The sequence below is a fragment of the Aulostomus chinensis genome, chromosome 24, assembly GCF_037954235.1.
Source record: "Aulostomus chinensis isolate RoL2024-O1b breed Wild chromosome 24, RoL_Achi_v1.0, whole genome shotgun sequence".
NCBI lineage: Eukaryota > Metazoa > Chordata > Actinopteri > Syngnathiformes > Aulostomidae > Aulostomus > Aulostomus chinensis.
The window spans coordinates 8,971,935-8,994,978 of NC_141343.1; the positions used below are offsets into that span (position 1 = coordinate 8,971,935).

Here is a 23,044-nt window from a genome sequence, read left to right on the forward strand (position 1 = left end):
ATTCACTAAGTAGACACCAGTACAGAGTATGTGACAATTTACTTTAATGTACTTTTGATTTCGTATAGACTACCTGGGATTATTACTCGACCCCACTAAATAATTGCATGTTATCATTCCCTGTAAATTAGAATTTCTAAGTTTCAGTTACTTGAAGAGCAAAATTGTGTACTTGTTAAAACCATGTACATAGATTGCATGGACCCATAAATTATGGGCTTTTAAATTTTTGTTTGTACCGCCCCCTGTAAAACATCAGTTTGGTAATCAAATATACTATGTACAGGAATTTTTTTTTCCAACCGTTAAAACAGAAATTTGAATTTAACAATGAAAATCAAAACACCAAATGCTGACCGAATGTTGCAGTTCCGACTAATCATTAAAGTTAAATGACAGCAAAACACAAAACCGCATTTTAATCAAGGGAAGGTGTTTATTCCATGGACACATCTAGCATTTAATGTCTTTACAATCTGGTACAAAATTTCAATAATTAATCTGTACCGCTGTGAAATATTTCAGTGTCATGCCAACAACATCAGCAACACCGACGCAAGGTAAATTACTCCATTAAAAATCAAAACAAAAACACGTTGTGTCACACAAACCCGAAATATCGGCTGTAAAATTGTCATAACACACACTTCACAAACAACTTAGCCAAGAAATAACAGGCTGACACAACTAAATCACATAATTGCTGTTAAGTGCTTTAAAGTGCTTAAAATGACAGCTCACCCAAATATGAAAATTCATCATCTTCCCACAAATATGCTGAGGGAAGGCTGGGTAAAATTTTGGGGTTCGGGTTAGTGTTTTGATGATTGACCTTTCTTGTTTTCCCCACCTTATGGTCAAAGTAAGACGATGACCGACACTCTCAGTTGATATCTAGCTGTAAATATAAATATTTTCGTGTCAAAATTTAGAACAATACACATCGCAACACAAGGCTCTGTGTACATGAATATTTGTTTCATTTTCATTGAAAGGGAGGGATTCCTCGAATCGGTCACTCAAGGAGAGCACCTTGCTCCTGTCTCTGCGGGTCCTGGAGCGAGAATATTGCTCCTGATCAGTGCCAACAATTTCTGACTGATCAGAGTCCGAACAGATCAACACCTGCTCCACTGTTGGCTGAATAAAACCAACAATAATATGGTCCTGACTGTCTGACTCATTAGTGGGGACTGACAGCTCTTCTGTGGTGTGAGAAGATGGGCTGGTTGTCTCAAAGTCCCACCACCAAGTATCACTGGAGGGAGACCTGTATCCGTGGACCTGAGAGGGTTCCACGTTTAGTTGATTGAGGTACTCATCATCAGACACAGCCGGGCTGTCATAGATAACAATCTCTTCATAACCGCCACTCTGTAAATGCTCCCACAGTTGTGTGTCCAATTTGTTGAGGTTTTCTTCTGCCGTAACCGAATGGTAGATTATATTTAATGGCCGTTTACACAGAGGGCACTCATACTTTTGCTTGGACCATTCGTTAATGAAGGCAAAGCAGAATCTGTGAATGCAGGATTACAAGTAGCCAATGTTGCCCATCATGTCCAAACAGATTGAACATCTGGAAACGGGTGACGTAGACATTGTTACAGAGATTGCCGTCGGTCCCTTCTCTGTCTCTTCCCTGTACCTGAACTCAAGTTTGTCTTTGCGCCTGTCTTCGTGGTTGTGATCTTTCACAAAAAGCAGTGAGTGTTGTTATATACCCTGTCAAAATGTCAAGGAAAAAAAAAACAATCCTGAAATCAACGAGATCAAAAGCAGAGTCCCAAGATCGAAGTGAAAAAGTCTGAGGTCAAAGCCATAATTTAGTCAAAATCATATATACAGCATGAACGTAAACTAAGTTCAAAATCTTGCTAGAAAGTAACTATTCAACAGAAATGTGTACTAGACTTTTCCACTCCCTGTAGAAAATTTGCACCCGCCTGCTGCCTGTGCTCGTCATGCGTCTGTGTTTAGATCAAACCCCTTACGAACAATAAAGAGCGTGATCTGCCCTGTCATTGTCATTTTGAACAACCTGGTGGTGAACTAAGTCCCCCCACCCCCATGTTATGGAGGTGATTTATTGGGCGGTTTCCCAGGTCAAATGCGGAGTCATAGTGGAACTATCCCTTTAGGCTGGGAAAGTTCAGTCGTCACCTACTCACCGTCACCCTGATGGAGGGTTGTGCCGCCATGTTTGTAGCCTCCCTGCTCACTGTTGCCAGGAGCTCCCAGCCATGAACCCATGTTTCTAGGGAGGATAAGAACATGGCTCCAGGGATGTTTCTCTGAACTACTTGGCACTTGGATGACTTCAGACCAGCGGCATGGAGCAAATTGTTTTCAGTATGCATTCTTTTACGTGTGAACAATTGCCACCATGACTGAAAAACCCTTTTTGTTGTTGTTGTTGCTGTTTTTTGTTTTGTGAAACTCCAGCAGTGTTTTGTGAACTAAAAAAAGGTTCCATCAGCACTAGGGTGAGTAGATAATGACAGAATTTTTGTTTTTGGGTGAATTTTCCCATTTTCTCTTGTGACTTCATCCAGTAAGCCTCACAGTAAGACAGAGTAATGGCTCTTGCAGCACATCGAACATGAATGACTGACTTTACACTCACAATCTCAAGCCATAGCGGTCCTCCCCTCTCCCAAGCCCTGCATCACTCTTTGAATGAAGTTGAATGTGTTCCTCACTGATTTTGGGTGGTCTTGGTGTAATCTGAAGAGCCCAATCTGGAGGGTTTGAGGCAACTCCTCAAAACTGTCCGTCACAATACCCAAAGATTTGAAGAGCGAGGCGCATCTTCATCGATCACCGTCAGCTTCCTGCTGAAACATGTTCCCACTCATTTTCATAGTCCTGTGCAGAGCCCTCCATCTATTTGCCCTCAGCACTTTCTCTGAAAAGAAAAAGATTTTGTTAATCATACAGAAGGTTCGCTTATCCAGGTTCTACATTAAACTGCAGGTCCATTTATCACTATCATGTTATTCCATTGTGCATTTGAGATCAGGTGGGTCTGCCGCCTTCCGAGGTTTACATGCAGGTGTTTTGTCATGTTGATTTGAATTTTTCTTCCTGAAGTTTTGGATCAACTGCTAACATAGATGTAATCTAATCTGGTCCAGTGCACACACAAAGCTGTTCAGTTATAATAACTTGTGTTAACTTCGCACATCGTGCGTTCCATCTGGTGAGTGTCATCAGCTCAAGATAAAGATCTATCATCTGTTCAGCGGGGTTGTCGCCGTTATCATTTTGCCATCTGTTTGTGTTGTCCGTGTTTCAGGATAATATTCGTTCAACTTAAACTACAGTATATAACCACTCATGAATTGAGAATTCTTTTATTGACCTTTATTGAAAATAAAGGTTCATCAAATAATACAGGATAGACTGTTGTTTTGAAGATATTTTAAGTAAAAGCCAGGCAGGAAGTCCCCACGTGAACAGCACAGTTAATCGGGTCAATTTTCAAAATAAAAGACCGTGGGTAGACTCCCAATTGAAGAAACAGACAGAAAAGTACACATTGAAACCATGCATGCTATGCTAACGTGATGGAAACACAGGGGCAACCACAAAATCAACAGAATCTCATCAAGTTCACAAAACCGGTCAAAAACGCAACGTGTCTGGACTGTAACAACTGCATCGCCAAACATGACGGAAACAGACTGGATGGAAACCCCTGGTAATCCCTGGTCTGTCACAGGAGGTAAAAGTTTGTTTCAGGTGCACACACAACCCCCATCCCCAAAGGAAACCCCGTTTTATATTTGGGACAATATCTTTAACCTACCAGATGTCTGGTGTACGCTAAATGAAGGGTTAAGCCGTTTTCGACGCAAGCTTCTTTGAGTTGTTTCGTGACCTCCCTCATACATCTGTGAACGGAGGCTGCCATTTTAACAAAAATAGCCCCTATGCAAGTGCGTCAAGATGGAGGACAAGCGCGGAAAGGACTGAGCAACAAATCAATCGGTTCGTCATTTATAAGGAACAGTACTTATTTTGGCGGATTTATGAAAAGGATAAATCCAGATGTTTCATATGAATTCCATCACTCTGCATTAAAATAAAATTCCAACCCGTTTAGCATTTTTAGTTCGAATGAGGCGCTTATGTGGAAGGTTTTTGAATGCTGGATCCATTGTCACTAGGAATTTCGGAATTTCATGAAATTAAAAAATACCCAACCTTGCAGCCGGCGCCCATTCAGTTTGATTACTTGGGGAATTATAAATTTATAATATATTATATACAATATTTTTAACAATTAATAGACTTAACCGTTCGGAACTGTTGAAGTGGTTTTCCAATTATCTGGCAGGGGGTTCGAAAACTGCCAAAACACATCTGAAAAAAAGTTGTCCCCATGATCAGGCAGTTCATAACTCGGCTAACACTGAACAAAGGCAAACTAACGCTGAAGTAGCGGAAACACCTGTAAGATTTCTTACCTTAATGTTCCACAAATAAAATGACGCTGAGGGAATACAGCCGAGCAGCTTCCACGCGTTTGTCTGCATCGCCCAACTTCTGATGGCGAGACTTTTCAGGCGAGCACCCACTTGAATGACAATGACTTAAAAAGAAGTCGTCAACTGGAAAAACAATTGAGTTGTACCCCCCCCCCCCCCGCAAATCACTGGTCGTCACTCTGAGCATGTTAAGAGACCTTACAAAGTTCTCTTCTCTCGCTCAACTAAAAGTTAATTTGTACTAAATCACCTTTGCAATTAAACGGTACTTAATGGAACCCAGGAAGAGGAACATTTCGTTGATGACTGAGTCATGACAGCTATTACATTTTACAGCGTAGCTTGGGTTCGGGTGCTTGGTTTGTCCAGAGGTAATCCTCCTCATTCTCCCACGTAAAAAATGAGCGTGTGTGCCTGTGTTTACAAGAAGCACGCAACAGATAAAGGAGTGGCTAACAGCCGTCTATATTCGCCCCCTGTCTGTAAGACTGAAACGAGGGATAAGAGAAAGAACAACTTTGTGCTCGAGAACATTTCAAGAATGCATGCCAACATTATTCTGTGCAGTTGCTCTGCCATGTCTTCCATCTGGGGAGAGCATCAGATAAAATCTAATAATCTCTGCCTCTTTCCCCACCCCATGTACCACATGTTCAACCAGTGATAAATCAGATTTGAATCTGGAAGCCGTGTAACATCATACTATGAAAGCGAGCAAGGCTGTTCAATAAGCTGTCTAATGTGATTGAGCTCCTCATTTGTACAGCCTTTGAGAACCTTTATAAGGCAAACGCGACGTTATATTACAAGTGCGAGGCACCAATTGTGACAATTTGTCTTTCAATTGTGATTATGTGCGTCATTTGAAATGCTGTGGATCAAAATGTTACATGACAAGGAGGCTAAGTGAACAATGGGGAAATCTGATTCAGAACGATATCAAACTATCAACAAAGTGCATTTGTTATTAGGTTTCTGTGAAATGTGTGGCTTGCTTCCCACAGCATGTCACATTGTCTTTTAGCCGTACATCCAATAGCTTCCCCCTTTCACCGGAGAGTTAGCGATCTTTTCAAGGACTGTCATTTGTGGTCACTCTTGTCAATAGCAGGCTCAAGGTCTGCACACATGGCTGGATATGCAAGTACACCACAATGTCAGCGGCCGTTATTGATACAGTCAAGCACTCATGTACTTGGTCTTTGTGCAGGCCCACACGGCTCTCTCAGCTTTTTTATATCTCTGAAAGCATAAAGGTATCATGTGTTTGGATTGCCTGGCTGTCCCATTTCTTCTTCTTTTCTTTTTTTTGTCGATGCGATATACTTCGAATACCTCGGAGGAATTTTTCCCATGTGACCCCCCACCCAAATGTCTCTGATGTTCAAAGGTCAAGGTTACTGTCACCACGTCAACGCAATCTCACCGGGAGGATTGAAGGGAATTTCCCCAAATACGCCACAAAGATCCACCGGGATTTAAGGATGAGTTTAAAAGACACTTCGTGGCCAAAGGTCACTGTCATCTCAATGCAATATTCTTTTTTGACGTAATCCCAGGAACCCCTTGAGGAAATCGCCACAAATATGCAACCAGCATCCACTGGAACTCAAGGATGAACCAAAAATATTTCGGTGGTCAAAGGTCACTGAAACGATCTCCCGTGCACTTTGGGGAAATTTCTCCAAACTTGGCTCAAAAATCCACTGGGACACAAGGATGAACTGGAAAGATTTTGGTGGTCAAAGGGCACAGTTTCATATTTCTAGTTTCTTTCAAATCCATCCTGCCAGCGGGGCAACGTAAAAAAAAAAATCAGTTCCGAGCCCTCGCAAACATCTGGCAGTGCTGCGTTTACAGATGCACAAACAACTGCTACACACTTAACAGCTATCCCTCGGCTACGCCTCGCCATCCCGAACCCTGTGCTAACTTTTCCCAGCAACACCAGTTGATGTTTGAAACGATGAGAAGCGGCTGTTATCACATGCCAACCACGGTGCCGTCGCCAGTAGCGCAGCCGTGTTAAAAGCCTCTGTTCAATGTCACAATTACACGTTACAGTGATCTGTGCAAGTTTTTCACAGATTAAATAGCATTCCCTCCGTAGCTGACTGATTTTTTTTTTTAAATGTTATTTATTGTCGCCATCTTTCCCTAAAAGCCACTTCTATTGGGGAAAGACGTTCTTGCAGAACTGCTTTTACAAAACGGATCTCAAGAGGTGAGCTCCCTGATAACGGCCAGTTTCCGGGTGGATAAATAAGGTTGGAAAAGATTCAATATGCAGATTTTCTTATCTCGCTCACACACTTTAAGCACGAGGTTGAGTGGAGAAAACAAAATAACCTTCTTCCCTCTATGAAAGTGTCATGAAGGGACAAATAGCTTTGACAGTAGACCGTACACGAGACTGATTCAGCCAAGCCTGACCTCATTTACATAACCACGGATGATTGGCATGTGACAGTCTGATAATTATGCAGCTGTAAGTAAAGGATGATTTCTAATGCAGCTGCGGCACCACAGGTGCTCATTTTGTATTCGAAGAACGCACAGGGTGGAGGACTTTCGCACGTTTGATAATTTTTTTTTTTTTTTTTTTAAGATTAAACTGGCAGGTAATACACAGAGAATGACCTTCATGGAACGCTACCTGCAAAAGAAAAGTTAAATAAGTTAAAACTGCTGTTCAATTCAGCTCTTCGAAAGCAGAGCGTATGCCTTTTCTTCTCGAGTAAGCCTCTGACACTGAGTCACAAACATGGGCTGCAACCGTGGAGTTCGACAGAATTAACCTCGACGTCAACATCCCAGGGAAAGTCGGTGATGTCATCATCAGTAGACTAATTTTAACACCATTTTCTGTGTGTGGGTGTTAAATTTCTTACCTGAATGTCTACACATACAGACAAATATGTCATTCCAATTGATTTCATTCAACTTACTCCAGGCGCACGCGTCTATCACAGCATCCGGTGTCTTGTTTATTCAATGAAGGGCCTGTAATGGATTATCCAGCACTGTGAGTGGGCATAAAGCAGCACTCCAGCGCTCTTTTATGTCAACTGCAGATGAAATGACAGAATATAATCCCGATAACCTCAATGCGGTGACACATGAAAGAGTTTCACTGAAAGATTTGCCCACGATGAGGTTAATGTTCGCCCGCATGATCTAAAATAAATCTTTTTTCTTTTTTTTTTTAAATCTAAAAACACCATTAATCACAGTTTATTTGATCTTCCCTCTGTACGGTAACTGTTGATTAGAAAAGTCATCGGAGTGATGGGACGACAGTCAGTTGGGTTTATCTGGATGTATATTTTTGTTTTCCTGGTTTTTCTTGTTTCAAAAACAAGTAACCCCCAACCCCCACACTCTCTCTCTCTCTCTCTCTCTCTCTCACACACACACACACAAAACAAGAAAAACAATCACAAAACCATCATGTCATGGATGCGCCTTAATTCGGGAAAACATGCAAGTCGTGAGTTAACTTTGTCAAAGGTAGAGGCTTGAATAATTAGTCTGTTAATTCAGAAACTTTAGCATCATTTTGCAACCTGGTATGAAGGCTCATGAGTTAACAGCACCGTGGTTTATCGTGCAACAACGCTGGAATTACGAGTTCCAAGGCAGTCCAAAAAGGAACGTGTACTATAGCAACGTCTTGCAAAATGAGGCTACACTGCAATACTGCAATAATTCTACTATGCTGTTTTTATTTGAATAATTGATGCAGTTCTAACATTAGACCCTTGCTAAGTATATACTCAGACCTTTTCGCTACGACTGCCTCCTGCATTTCTAAATACATTTAAGACAATCAGCCGTCGTGATTCATTTGATGGTCATGCGTATCGGTGCTCACATCATAGTGTGGCAGCGTACATGTCACGGAAACACAATGTGGTGGACAGTACCTACGCACCCTAGAGGTGGTGTCATGTAAACAACATGCCAGGGAGACTCAACTGGGTGTCACATGCAGGGGTCGCTGGCTTTATTCAAAGGGTGGAGCTAAATTTTGTGTTCAGGAAAGCCTTTTGCGCAAACATTATGTGAATTTGGGGAAAATATCTGGAATCGCTGCTCTTTCTGAATTAAAAAAAAACAAACAATTTCTTTGTTAGAGAAAGGATCTACTTTTGGTGCGTATGCGCTATCAGCTATATCTGATATTTTTTCAATCCAATTAAATCTGATGTCACGTGACTTTGATGTCATCGAGCAAAATTCGACACGATTCTACACAAAAACCAAACCATGGAAGTTATTAATTTGGGAGACAGCGAGGTGTCAGACCTCTTCAATGTTTGTGGCGACGCTTCAATCAAAGTAAAAGATGAAGCCTCATCTCGTAACTGTTACTTCTGCGAGACTTTTTCCTCCCCTTGAGGGTCGACTGGTGGTTGGCATTACTGCCCCCATCTGGACTGGATCTTCTACAGGACAGAGTGCAGCGTATGACTTTGTTCATGTTCATCTGCGTATGCGGGTCATTTTAGACCGTGACCAGTTCGCAGTGGAATCCGTCATGCGCAATGTTCAGGGGGTAAACGTGAAAAGAAAGAAGAAAAATTAAAGCTGCAAGCAGCGTTGTTAGGGCCTGAGCCCCCGCGCGGCCTACGGCCGCGTCCTTCACACCGGCCCCAATCCAACGGTGTAATCGGCAAATCCCTAGGCCTTGTAGTTTAGGAGATACGAGCCTCAGTGCGCTGCACAGTGTGACTGCAGAGCTGAGAGCCGGCCCTTTAAGAGCCCCTCCCTTCTCTGCTCGCTCTCTGCCATCTCTGTCAGAGCTGAGAGCAGAGCTGAGAGCAGAGCTGCCAGCTGGCCCTTTAAGAACCCCTCCCCCGCTGCACTGTGTCTGATCTGTGCTGGAGTGGAGAGAGTGGAGGATTAAGAGAAATATAGTGTGTAAAAGCTGAATAAGTCGTCATACGTTGGTCAAAAGTCACACAAAATACCATATTTTTGTAGGGATTTTTGTCAGGAATACAGTGTTGTGTTTTTAAAAGCTGTGGAATGTATGGTGTAGATGTGAGAAGCATTTGTTTGAGAGTATGTACCCTGAGAGGACACGCTCTCCCCATAGACTTCCATTGTAAGGCGAAAAGTGTCTCCCCCACTTTGACGGCTCATAAAATCCAAACCGAGCGCGTAGTATATTAGCCTTTAAAGATTTTTGAAGAGCAGTGTTGGGAGAGTAATGTGTGAAAGTTTGGAAGCCCTGGCATTTACGGTTCAGGAGGAGATAGATTTTGTTCGGGGCGCAAAATTGTCCAAAATTAGACATTCGTGTCCAAATTGTGGACATCCTGTTACAGTTAGGTCAGGGGTGTGAGTGTATGATTTATCCGTCTTGATGAGACGAGTTCAATGGTGTTTGTCCCATGTCTGTAGGACATTCCTACAGTCTGTGGCGTGGTTTTTTGTGTATGTAGGTGGCGCTATTGAGTAGAGCGCCTCTTTTTTTTTTAATTATCGAATTTTTCGCCGCACCTGATGTGCTTACCAAATTTGGTGAGTTTTCATGCATGTTTAGGGGGTCAAATTTACTTTTGAAGTGGCGAGTGTGACTTCGAAACATAATAGGGTCTTCGCCAGGGACTGGCTCAGGCCCTAATTTTTGCCACCATAGGTTTCAATGGGAGACCTCACCCCCCGTCCCCCCCCGGACCCTCCTGTGATGTTTTTAGAGGCCTGTGATGCTCCTAAGTGTGTGTTTTTACTGCTTTTAGCGCTGACTTCGTGTCTCTCTGACTTCGAAACATAATAGGGTCTTCGCCCAGAAGTACCTTCTGGCTCAGGCCCTAATTAAAGCTGCAAGCAGCGTTGTTAGGGCCTGAGCCCCCGCCTAACCGCGGCCGGATCGCCGGCCCGAATCCAACGGTGTAATCGGCAAATCCCTAGGCCTTGTAGTTTAGGAGATACGAGCCTCAGTGCACTGCACAGTGTGAGTGCAGAGCTGAGAGCTGGCCCTTTAAGAACCCCTCCCTTCTCTGCTCGCTCTCTGCCATCTCTGTCAGAGTGGAGAGCAGAGGAGGATTTGGCAGTTTTACTGACAAACACAGTCATAACTCTGCATATGTTGGTCAAAAGTGTAATGTAAAGACATCAGTTCGTAGAGTTTTTTCTCAGGAATTCAATGGTGTGTTTTCTGAAGGTGTGAGTGTTTTAATTTAGAAGCGACAAGTGTTTGTTTGAGAGTATGTACATGAGGGCAGAGAAGTGCCAATTGTGGTTTCCATGACTACAGTAAACAAATCTCTGCCATCTCTGTCAGAGCTGAGAGCAGAGCTGAGAGCAGAGCTGCCAGCTGGCTCATTAAGAACCCCTCCCCCGCTGCACTTTCTTTGATCTGTGCTAGAGTGGAGAGAGTGGAGGATTCAGAGAAATGTAGTGTGTAAAAGCTGAATAACTCGGCCTACGTTGGTGGAAAGTAACACAAAATACCATATTTTTGTAGGGATTTTTGTCAGGAATACAGTGATATGTTTTTAAAAGCTGTGCGATGTATGGTATAGACGTGAGAAGCATTTGTTCGAGAGTATGTACCATGAGAGGACACGGCCTCCCCATTGACTTCCATTGTAAGCGTGAAACGTGTCTCCCCCACTTTGAGGGCTTATAAAATCCAAACCGAGCGCGTAGTATATTAGCCTTTAAAGATTTTTGAAGAGCACAGTTGGGAGAGTAATGTGTGAAAGTTTGGAAGCCCTGGCATTTACGGTTTAGGAGGAGATAGATTTTGTTCGGGGAGTAAAAAAAGTCCTGATTTTGACAGTTTTGTCCAATTTGTGGACATTCTGTTGGAGATAGGTGAGGGGTCAGAGTGTAAGAATTGTTCGTCTTGATGAGACGAGTCCAACGGTGTTGGTCCCATGTCTGTGGGAGTTTTGTGTGAGGAGTTATAGCGCGCGAAATTAAAAAAAATTATCTTTTTTTTGTGTGGCTCCCTAGGTGGCGCTATAGACTTTTGTGGCGTTTTTGTTTTTGATTAGTGAATGTTGAGACATACCGAACGATTGTGCGGAAATTCAGCGAATTTCATGCATGTTCAGGGGGTCAAATTAGATTATGCGCGTTATGCGCATTATGCGCATTATGCGCATATAGCGCGCACTCATTGAGAGCAAGAACAGTATAATACCAGGTTTTGAATGGGTGTGTATGTGAAAACTGGCTCCGGGCCGTCTGGCCCTGTTGCCTCATGGGTGTTGGGGGGGCCTGGGACACTGTTTAGTGTGTGTTTTTAGTGTTTTTAGTGCTGCTAATGTGTTGCTCTGCCGAGCAAACATAATAGGGTCTTCGCCAGAAGTACCTTCTGGCTCAGGCCCTAAAAAAACCTAATTTGAGCAAAAATCTGAATTTAGCATAACGTCTTGTACTGCGAACCCAACTTTATTTGCATGTGATGTCCAGACATCCCTTAAACTATGGACAAGAAATAACTTATCCGCTTATCCGTTCGGGGGTGGGGTTGGGGGGCATCGACATTGGGTGAGAGGCGGGGTTCACCCTGGATGGGTAGCCAGTCCGTCGCAGGGCCATCAGAAGCAATTAGGTGCTCAGTATCTCGCTCAAGCACCCTTCCACAAGGTCACTGATGGAAGTGAGGATCGAAAAATACATTTTTTTTTTTGGTAAAATCAGTCTTTAGTGAACGATAGGATACTGGGGGGGGATCGGACAAATTCTTCGTCTTGGGTTTAAGAATGAAGTCTTTTTGATGTTGCATGATTGATAATGAAAGGCTTCATCCGGGTGTCAAAATAGAACACAACATGACATTCATGACTTATAGGTGTGGAGGGAGGGTTAGGCAAAAAAAAACTGACACAAAAAAAAAAATCACAAAAATCAACCGTACACAAATGCAGTGAAATGCACATTAAAAAAAAAAAATCATGAATTTCAAAATAACATCATGTAATCCAAATCGTTTTTTCCTTCATAAAATCTGCTTCAAAATTCATGTTCATATATCAGACGAAATTTTAATCGTTCTCATCCTGTGTGCCTGTGATTGTTTCCTTTGGGGTTTTGTTTTTTTTTCATCTTATTTGGCGCGCTTTAGATTGTTTTTATTGTGATTGAAAATCTGCTTTACACATAAATTTTGTTTCACCAGAATTTAAAACAAAACAAAACAAACGAACAAGAAAAGGGGAACTAACGATGCTGATATATCCCGTAATCCAATAATTTAGATTGACACAAGTATTGCTTTTGTATTTAATACAGGCTGAGCTCGTTTTGACCTTCTCGGAATCTTCCAACCAAAACACAGTGTCAGCCGTGTACAATTAAAGGCTTTTTAATGTAAGTATCAAGACTCAAAGCACCTTTCGCTGGCATGCAAGTACCAAAGGGAAATTTTTAATTAAAAGGCACCGGACTGCTCTTTCCTATTAGTAAATGCCATCGAGTCAGCAGGGGCACAAAAGAATAAGTGTGAAATCTTTATGAAAAATATACCTTGCATCAGCCTTTCCAGAGCCACAATGGCTGTAAGTTGCAGGATGATGTTTGTTTCACTCAGCAAGATACACACACACACACACACACACACACACACACACACACACACACACACAAAAGAAAAAAAAGAAATTCTCTCAAAATGGAAAACATGAAATTAAAGTGCAGTGAACATGAAGTTTCTAGTTAATGCCAGGTTGAGTCCGCCAGTTTAGATGATTTAGTTTATTAGGTTCCCCGTCAGTCATTAACCAAAGCTGCTCTTCCTGGGGTTCAACAAAAACACGTACGGTACAGAAAATATATAACAGAAAAGAACGCGAAAATAATTATAACGTTAACGTTACAAAAATCATAAAAAATAATGATTAAAAAAACAACAATGCAAGTAAAACTTAGCGCCATCTCTGACCCTTCCATCAGGAGGCTAACTCAGGTTAGCAACCCCAGCCACAGATCACTATGAAAAACTACAGAAACATGGAAGCAATAAAATGTCTGTTTTACTGTCCTATGGCAATACGATTATTCATGAAACAATCACTGCAACCTTATTTCAACCATCTTTACCTTCATTCACCTCTTTAGGAAGCTCATTTTTTACTAGCAAGCTAATTACAAAGATTTAATTTTAGCTCTTTTTAAAGTGCAGTCTGTGACCACTTTTTTTTTATTACTGCGGCATGAAAGGAGTTCATTTATCTTTTTAGTTACCAACTATGCCATTAGTAAGCTATTGCTAAATACCAAGATGTACTTGAAGTAGTTTTTGAAAATGCATTCTGGGATCACATTTTTATGATTGCAGTGAGTGCCGATTATATTGTTATTTTTTTTTAGTAAGCCATTGTATTATTAGGAAGCTACTGACAAACAAACAAAAAAGACAAAAGTGAAACCAGTCTTGTCCTTGAGGCCATTAAAGCTCGATGCTAAAACCTGACTGTAGCAACTAAGGCTAAGCTGGAGGAAAGAAGCCAGTTTCAATGTTATTCTCCGCTACACTGCCACCACAACAAAAATGATGATGAATGGTTAAGATACTTTCCTTTATAGTGGGAGCCCATATCGCATTATAAACTTATTTGTTGTGCATGTATGGGAAATTTCAGCATAAAAAAATGTATAAAGCGGAGTTGCAGCTCAGGTGGCATTCCATTCAGCTGAGGAATGATTTGCGTGCACCTGCGTGACCTCCTGAGAATCAAACCTACGCCACATAGACCCAAAGCAGACAAGAGAAATGTAAGCCGGGCTAGACGGTAACATACCTGCTACAGTATACTGCATCAACTCCCATTCTGACCATCTTTTTTTGCAAACTTAGGACCTCTCTTCAAATAGGATGTATGAGCAAAGACCTTGGTTATCCTGAGTCTGCAGCATATGCAGACCTTTGGCATAGCGGACACGCTAATGTATCTTTTTAATGGCTTCACCCGAAGTACACCTATTGCATAATTGCGGTTCCACTTTTTGGACCAAGCAGGGTACTTCAAAAAAGAGCTTATAGGGTTACTAAACAAGTGCCAGTGTGTGTGTGTGTGATTGCTGGGGTACAGCAATGGTTGCTCCAAATCCATACTGATGCCCTCAATTTGACTCACATATCATTTGGAGCAGACTCGTTCAGTATTCTCGACACGCTACTGTCTCACTATCACACTAATCTTAAGTTTCTTTCCATACAGGATTCCATACTGGTCTTTTTTTTTTTTTTTTTTAACCAATTATTTTTAATATGTTCAACATTTCATTTTGCATTGTCTTTTGTTTGTGTGTTTACCTGAATATGACGTACAAGGATGAAGACACAGCCACGTAAACAGCATTTCCTCATAACCTAAACCAGATAATATTCCTACGCCAGGAAACTCATCCTACAAAAACCTTCAATGTGAAAGATTTTTAAAAAAAACCTGAAAATATGACAGACTCCCACACACACTGTAGTTCCTATAGTGCATGGTGTGCAATGAGATGATGTATTCCATCCAAGAATCAGAATCTCGACCCTCAAAACTTGAAATCTCGTACGGTCAAATGCGAAGTTAAACGAGGCTAGCTGTTAGCGTCCATTTCGGTTGCAATTTTCGGTCCAACTCCTCTCCTTGTCAGGTTGATTGTTTTTGAGGACACGCCGTTTGAACGGTCTCTTCCACAAATCAATCGAGTTAGTCCTCCATTTCAGAGGCCATCGTTGTCTTGTCATGTCAATATTTGTTGTACTTCCGTCGTCAGTTACCGCTTTTCCCCAATTATTTTTGTTCCGACCCACGTGACGGTCGGCCGTCCTTGTGGCTCCCTCCCCCACAAAAGATTTCTGATCGTTAATGTTGAACATATCAAATACTGACTCTCTCACATCAGGGCAGTCCCGATCGTCCTCTCAGAAGATCGGAGAAGGTACAGTCACTTTTTATATTCAGATCATTTTGCTAACTTTGGTGAGGATCGAGGGAGGAATCGGGCCAAAAGTCGGCCTGATTATCCTGTAACGTGTACGCTGCTTTAATAATATCATCTTACCGATAATAAACTCTGACGACTGCAGTTCTTGTAAACATCGCCGCGTATCACTTATGTTAACGTCACTGTTGAAATTAACACCAACTGAATTAGCGGCGTTGTTGTTTTGGCTCTTGAATTTTAATACAAACCTGCTTCCTCCAGGATCAGTGAGTCTACCTTGGGGAGCCTGTGTGATGATGTCACTGGGTTCAAGAATTCCCTGCACAGAGCAATTTGGCTCAGATTACACATCATGTCAACATTTTCTTGTAAGGCATATCGGTAATTTCATCTCATTAAACCGCTATTAACAATGCTTGGTCAACTGTGAGTTATGAATGTGCAAATGAATGAGAAAATAACTGGGCTGGAAAACACATTTTCCCATATTGCTCCCTTTTCAACTCTGAGCTCATGTAAGGGAGAACATGTTCTCTAAATGTGCACCAGGCTGTCTTTAATGAGTCAAAGAGACAGAGGGAAACTTTGAAACGGGGAGGAACATCCGATATGTGACAGAAAGCACAATTCAGTTTGTCTAATTGGTGTGTCCGCGTCTCCAGCTAAACACAGTCTCTGCTTTTTAAACTAACGTCAATACGGTGACTTAAAATCGTGGTTCCTAACAGTTTAGAGTGTTCTTACAGTGAGAATATTCCAACTGAGGTACGGCATTCTGAAAGGAAGTAGTTCCTTTGAGAATTTTTCAGTGACAGATTCCAAAATACCTGTCCAATTACAATCAATCATTTCTTTAGGATCCACAAGGACCTCCAATTCCGGACGAATTGACGGATTGATAGCAATGTATGTAAAGGGTTAAAGCCCGGCCCCAGAATAAAATCTCAGTTGTGATTAGTTATTTAGCTAAAAGATTAAAAATGCGCTCTTACCAAACATTGCTACATGTCCCATTTAGGTCAGGATAAATAAGAAACCATCATTTCTCTTCATGTTGGCATTTACTGATGAAAACTAGAGCCGGGGCTAAGAGGGCGTGGAAAAAAAATATTGAAAAGGAAGAGTTTCTGATTCGGCAAGTTGAGAATGAGGGCAAAACATCAAGGAAACAATAAACAAATACGATTTCAAATCATCAAAATGCGAAGGGTAAACACTCCCTTTCATTCAACAAACAAAAAGAAACCAACCCCAACTTTGCCTCATTTTCTTTCTGCAATAATACTCAGATATTTTCAATCCCAAGAGAGCTTTTTAATTCTGTGGCATAGAAATGAGGGTTAGATCTTTGGCATATTTAAAAATCATTAAGCTAGCGTGACTTCCATGTGCACGCGATCTTTGCCCTGAAATAGCTGTGCAGGACTTTAAATTACAGACTTTCTCTTATGGCTGACAGTGTGTTTGCCCTGGAGGCTGCGGAGTCAGTCAGGCCACCATGAGGTTCCAGCTTTGGGACTTTTGAACGATTTAGCTTCTGTTCTCAATCATGAACCTTAGGAGATATGATCTCTGAGGACGGGGACGGGGTGGGGGGTGGGGGGGCACTTCAGTCCGATATAATTGTCCGTGACAAGCGAGTTCACAGTTGTACTTGCCACCCTCCCAAACTCGGCTGTCAGCACGAGATTTTTTTTATTTATTTATCGGAATGAAAAAAACAACAACAACAACACAAAGGGATTTGTTTTAGAATGGAAGATAGCCAACTTACCTCAGGCGAGGCCTTCATGAGGTTACCTCTCCAATCTAAAGGGAGCTAATGATAGCATCGGGGGGGGGGGGGGTATACACCCCTGACTTTTCCTTTCCTGCCTCCTACTCTTTATCCTTTACACAATACACTCACTCATTCATCTCAAAATTATAGATCAACATGAGTCAAAACACATTTGAAGCAAGCTGGCATTTTGGAAGTGGTCAGATGAATTAACAGAAAAATAAAAATATGCAAATCTGTTTAGCCCCATAATCCAACAGTGATGACAAGTGGCACTCGAGTGGTGGAGTCATGGAACTACCCCTCTCGAAATGGGTATGAACAAGAGAACATACCAAATGCTTCCAGTCTCAATACAGTGACTCATAAATATCACCTTACTTCTGTGTGAACCAAAGTGAATATCAGATAGAAAGCAGCACAGATTCACCCACTCGACTTTTATTTATATTGCATACTTGGCAGACGTCCAGCTATATTTTTACCCTTTCTAATACTGAATAAAAATAAGGCTTAAAGAGTGGGATCACATTTTCTACATCCTCTCCCAATTTCACGACGTTTCTGCCGTCTCTTTGGTAATACTACACGGGTTACGCTGAATTTTTTTTGCAAACCGAACGAGTGCGTTCAATTTATTTGTCTCAAAATATAACCGCAAAGATGTCAAAAGTAAAAAAAAAAAAAAGAACCCACAAAATTGATGTCCATTTCCTGAAACTCGTTACAAAGCTGTGGATCGAGTGACTCTGGATGGTTATTAAGTGTTCACAAGTCACCACACATACACAAAAGGTCAAATGCACTTTTGTAATGCAGCACACTTTCAACCATCTCACACAACCGATCAATAAGGAAGCGAGGTCAATTGCCATACTGCCATACAGTCTGAAAATATAATAATTTAATATGTAACACATGTCTGTACATATTTCTGTGCACATTCTCATTCGTCCGGGTCACAGGTGTCACAAGGAATTGGATCAGGTCAAATGGATGTAGTTATATGCCTGGAAGCCGTTTCGCCCCTTGTTCAAGTGGCTTCATTGGTTCATGCTGTTACCACAGACCAGCCGCCGAGTCCAACTAGATGGTGACGAGCTCAGGTACTTCAACCTAAGTGGGTGTACCACCCAAATGTGGCTCGTTAGTGCTCCGTAGAGTTTTGACAACCGTCAGGCCATGCGTTTGCTCAGTGGTTGTTTGGTTTCACCATCGTAAAGATCATTGCATTGTTCGCTGCATTGCACGGCATACACTAGGTTATTTTCTCAGTTCGTGGTGTGCGGTCCTTGGGATGTACCAATTTTTGTCTGAGAGTGTTGCTGGGTTTGAAACTTCCAGGGTTGTGGTGATGGTTATTGAAAATTCTTCTGAGTTTCTCAGGTACCCCAGCCACATATGGGATGGTGATGTTCCTGTGTTTGTTATCCGCAAGAACATTTCCATCCCGTCATGCAGTACAATGCAGCGAACAGTCAACATGAAGCTAAGAAGATGTAAATACCCTTTGACCCCTGTTTTGGGGGCAAACCTTGTCTCTGCTTTAAGTCAACTACCTTCTTTATGTTTTGTTTTGTTTTTTTCCCCCTTCAGGGCACATCATGATGATAGAAGAAAATCCTGTTAGTATGCAGTCAGCTATCTTGACCTTGAAACACATGTTGATGCATCACATCACATGTAAGATGGTCCATTTTAAGAAATGGATGATAAATGGACTGTATTTATCTCGCAGTTTTCTCCAAAGATAACATTTTTGCCTCAGTCACACTAATATTAGAGACTGGTATGCAAGGTGACAACATATGGAGCAATTATGGTTTGGAATCTTGCTCAGGGACACTTCTGAACAATCTCGGGGATCAATCCAGTAAAGTTTGAGTTACTTGAAAACTAATCTAACTTCTGCATCATGTAAATGTTGTTAAATATCTCCTGAGTAAAGGCTGCTTGTGAACTAGATATATATATATATATATATATATATATATATATATATATATATATATATATATATGTATATATATGCAACCACTCCCCATACAGACTCCCTTGAAACTTCCAAAATAGGTTCAATAAACTTGATCCTCATCATTTTTGCTGCTGCTGCTGCTAACCTTCTGTGGCAGCCATATTGGATTATTATTGGATCATGTCTCTGCCATGCATTGATTTTTGTACGCTATGACATTTTATTGTTTCCCTTTTTGTTTTTACTCCCCTGGCACTTGCCGGCAAATGACCATTCTAATTTGTCTTGCATGAATGTTGATTAACAGATTCTGCTTATCATTTATATACAGAGCCTGTAGGCAAAGGAGAAAATGTTGGGACAGGGAAGCTTCTGGTTTCCGTTTGAGTAGCTTTCATCGATCATGTTGACTGGGCTTCGGTTGCGTCCAAGTGAAACGTTTTTGCGGAGTGTAAAAAGGGACAGAACGCACTGGGCGAAATGCTAAGTGAAATAAAACAACTTTAGTCTGAGGATTCAACAAAACTGTTGTCGTGGTTTGAAACTGTTAACTTAGTTTAAATTGGCTACTTTTGAAACCACACACTTGTAATCTTCATGCCATGCAGACGTCTCAATTTGCTGTACTTCCTGTAAACAATGAGTGGTGGACAGAACAGACCCGAGCGACATGGCACACCCTAAAATACTGGTCCTTTTTCCCAGAGGCAAGTCATCAGACACAGCCGATGGGTTCCAAGATTGGCCTTGCATGGATGAGCAAAATGCTATGAAAAACATGCTCTTAAAAAAAAAAGGGATTATGTATGTTCATCATCCTATTTTACTACTTTTGTTCTGGACGTATTTCTTTGCATTCTAAAATACTATGCCAAATGATTCTGATCTTGACATTGCTGGTTATTTTTTTGTTGTCCTCTTTTAAAACACATAATGAGTGTAATCTTGCTATTTGCACCGAGTTCCCTCGATAGCCGACATGAGCAGGACAAAGGAGTCTTTAAAATGTGCTCAGCTCAGATGTGTTTACTGTGGCCGACGCCTCTTCAACTCATGTTGATATCAAAGCCCCTGCGCGCAGACCTTTAGTTTTGGAATACAGGCCCAGCATTCAAAGACTCACCCATGAGCGAAAAGAATTCTCTGCTGCACGTTAAGACCACACAACAGCAGAACTGGAAACTGCAATGTTGTCCTCCTGAGCAATGTCCAACGCACACACGGTTGGCAGCTGTACAGAAGATGATGGATGGAACATGTGTCCGAACATTCAGTCCAGCAACTGTGCCGAGGAGTCGTTGATTCTCCCCGCAGACTTGTATACCTTCAGGGAAGCAAGAGCTTGTGTTCATTGCCCCACAAGGACTCTCGGTGGACAATTACTCCCAAAATAGTACAAATATTGCTGTAAAAGCTCTGCAACATTCAAGGATGCTTCGAGTAGTTTTCATGCAACGCTTTTTGTTTATTTTTCCCGATGAGACTTTTAACGATCCGCTGACATTGCTATTTGATCGCTGGTTCGGTTGCCCTGTCCGGTTTCAGGTCTGAGGTAAATCTGTCCGAAACCCATCTGTGAACCCAGATTTTGGTTTAAAGTATGCATTCATGTTGAGGTACCAGTTCTGGAACAGCTGGTGTGAGATTCTTTACGCTCTAACAGGTTTTGTTGCCACTCGAAAAGTGGGTTGAAACATTTCGAGCCTTAAAAAAAAAACCCAAAACCTGCATTACAGAGCCAATCCTAAAACCTCGGGCAGCACTTTCAGTTAGGACTATTACACGCAAAAGACGTGTAGTCTTACCAGCAACATAGACATGAACGACGGATTTTGAGACTGTCCTTAGCGACATTAGATACACCAAGTCAAATCACCAAATGTTATGTCAGCAAGGTAGACTGAGTGTCTACATAGAGCAGGGGTCGCCAACATGGTTTCCCCCGGGCACCAGGTCGACAGCAAGGACCACATGAGTCGCCCGCGGGCCTGTTCTAAAAATAGCTCACCATAGCGCCACTCAGCAGTTAGCTGCATCTAATTTTTTTTGTTTCTATTTCGTAATCACACTTGCAAATGACAATTTGAAAATGACAATAGGCCTGTCCCAGATTTATCGATATATTAAACGGGTTTTTATATATACAGTGGTCCCTCGCTATAGCGCGGTTCATCTTTCGCGGCCTTGCAGTTTTGCTGATTTTTTTAAGTGGAATTTTGCATTTTTTTTTTTTTTACAGCCCATTGTGTTCTGTGTCCTGATTGGCTGTAGACCATAGTCAATCAATCTCCTCCCTGCCGTGTCTCCTGTACAGAACAGAATGCGTTCAGCTTGCCAAACGTACATAAATCTTCGATCGCTAGCAGTGTGACTCTGAAGCGTTGTCCAGCAGGTTTGCAAGTTTTCTCCCCAACAAACCCCACAATGTTGATGAAACGTTCTGCGCCGTCAAAGGCACCTGCGGTAGCACCCAGAAGGCAGAGGAAGATGCAAACCATCGCACAAAAAGTTGGACTTCTGGACATGCTAAAGGAAGGTAGAAGTTACGCAGCTATAATAATTGTAAGAAATAAAGCTGACTACTTCGCGGATTTCACCTATTGGTGGTTATTTTTAGAATGTAACTCCCGCGATTAACGAGGGACCACTGTGGATAAAAAAACAAATTTTGTATATATACTATATATATATATATATATATGCGCGTCAAACTGGTAGCCCTTTGCATGAATTGGTACCCAAGAAGTCGCTCTCAGCTTCAAAAGGGTTGGTGACCCCTGATATGGAGTATAGAGTTCTACGAGGACCACGTTGTCACACATTAAGGAACAAACTGACGTAGTACCGGATTCCACACAAAATAGATGTGTATTTTTCGCACGCCTGCAAAAACCATTTCTTTGCTCACGTCACGCATCATGGTTGGACCTGCTGTTTTTTTTGGCCTTATGTCTATCGATTTATGTGTATTGAGTTTCCACGAGGTCATCCTTGACAAATAAAAGTGTCATGGTTTTGGTGGCGTTTGTTGTCAACGCTGCTCAAGCAGCTACCTTTTTAGGAATCCTGAGACTTCGGTGGGCGGAGATCTGTGACATCTGATGTCAGATTCCGATCGAGGGCCATTTCAAACATTGAACTCTTGTTTAATATGATAATCCACATTTTCCAAAGATCTACAGCAGAATTCTTATGAGATGCCTACAAGTGTTGCGTGAAAATCATTGCGCACAAGCAACATTCAGGTCGAAGATAGACTGGTAACTGGGAATTGCATGAGGTCACTAACCTTGACGTACAAGTAGGAATGATAAAGGTGAGACATGTCCTGCCCTGACAGTTGTAACAAGGCAAACAAGAATGTGGGAAGATGTCAATCAGTCTGTACATGTTCACAAAGTCCTGAGGAAAAAAAAAAAAAAATCGAATCAGTCAAACACGAAAACACACCTGCTGTGTACCACATAGCTTTTCAAATATTTACAGCGACTCCAATATGTCCGCAGATGTATTTCTCGAGAAATGTATTTTCCATGTCGAGCCATCAGTCTGGCACCTCAGTCACACCTGAGTTACAACTCGCTGGGTGGCAGCTGTTGCCACAATGCTGGCTCAAAACTGTGATAGATAGAAAAAGTATATATTTGAACATTTATTGTACACTAGTGAGGCAGTTTATTTTGTAACAGTAATAATACATTCTAACTTTTTTTTTTTTTACATAAAACTGTAGAAGTTGAGAAAGGCTGTACTTCTATTTTTTTAAGGCTGTTATTTTGTGATAACGATTTGATTTGTCTCATTATCAGAAGATTACAAAGCTTGACATCTTGAGGTTACAAGATAATAACATTATAATTATCTATTTATCTTCAGGTAACGTGTTAAACGTCC

The 23,044-nt window shown here is 41.7% G+C and overlaps 1 long non-coding RNA gene across 1 annotated transcript; it reads right to left on the reverse strand.

Moving 5' to 3' along the window:
• Positions 1 to 2,088: 2,088 nt before the first annotated feature.
• LOC147238636 (uncharacterized) lies at positions 2,089 to 22,690 on the reverse strand. Its single transcript, XR_015111717.1, has 4 exons — positions 22,440 to 22,690; positions 20,274 to 20,474; positions 15,644 to 15,714; positions 2,089 to 2,908 (listed from the first exon to the last, which is right to left on the reverse strand). It is a non-coding gene; the product is annotated as an uncharacterized LOC147238636 (long non-coding RNA).
• Between the last annotated feature and the right edge of the window lie 354 nt (positions 22,691 to 23,044).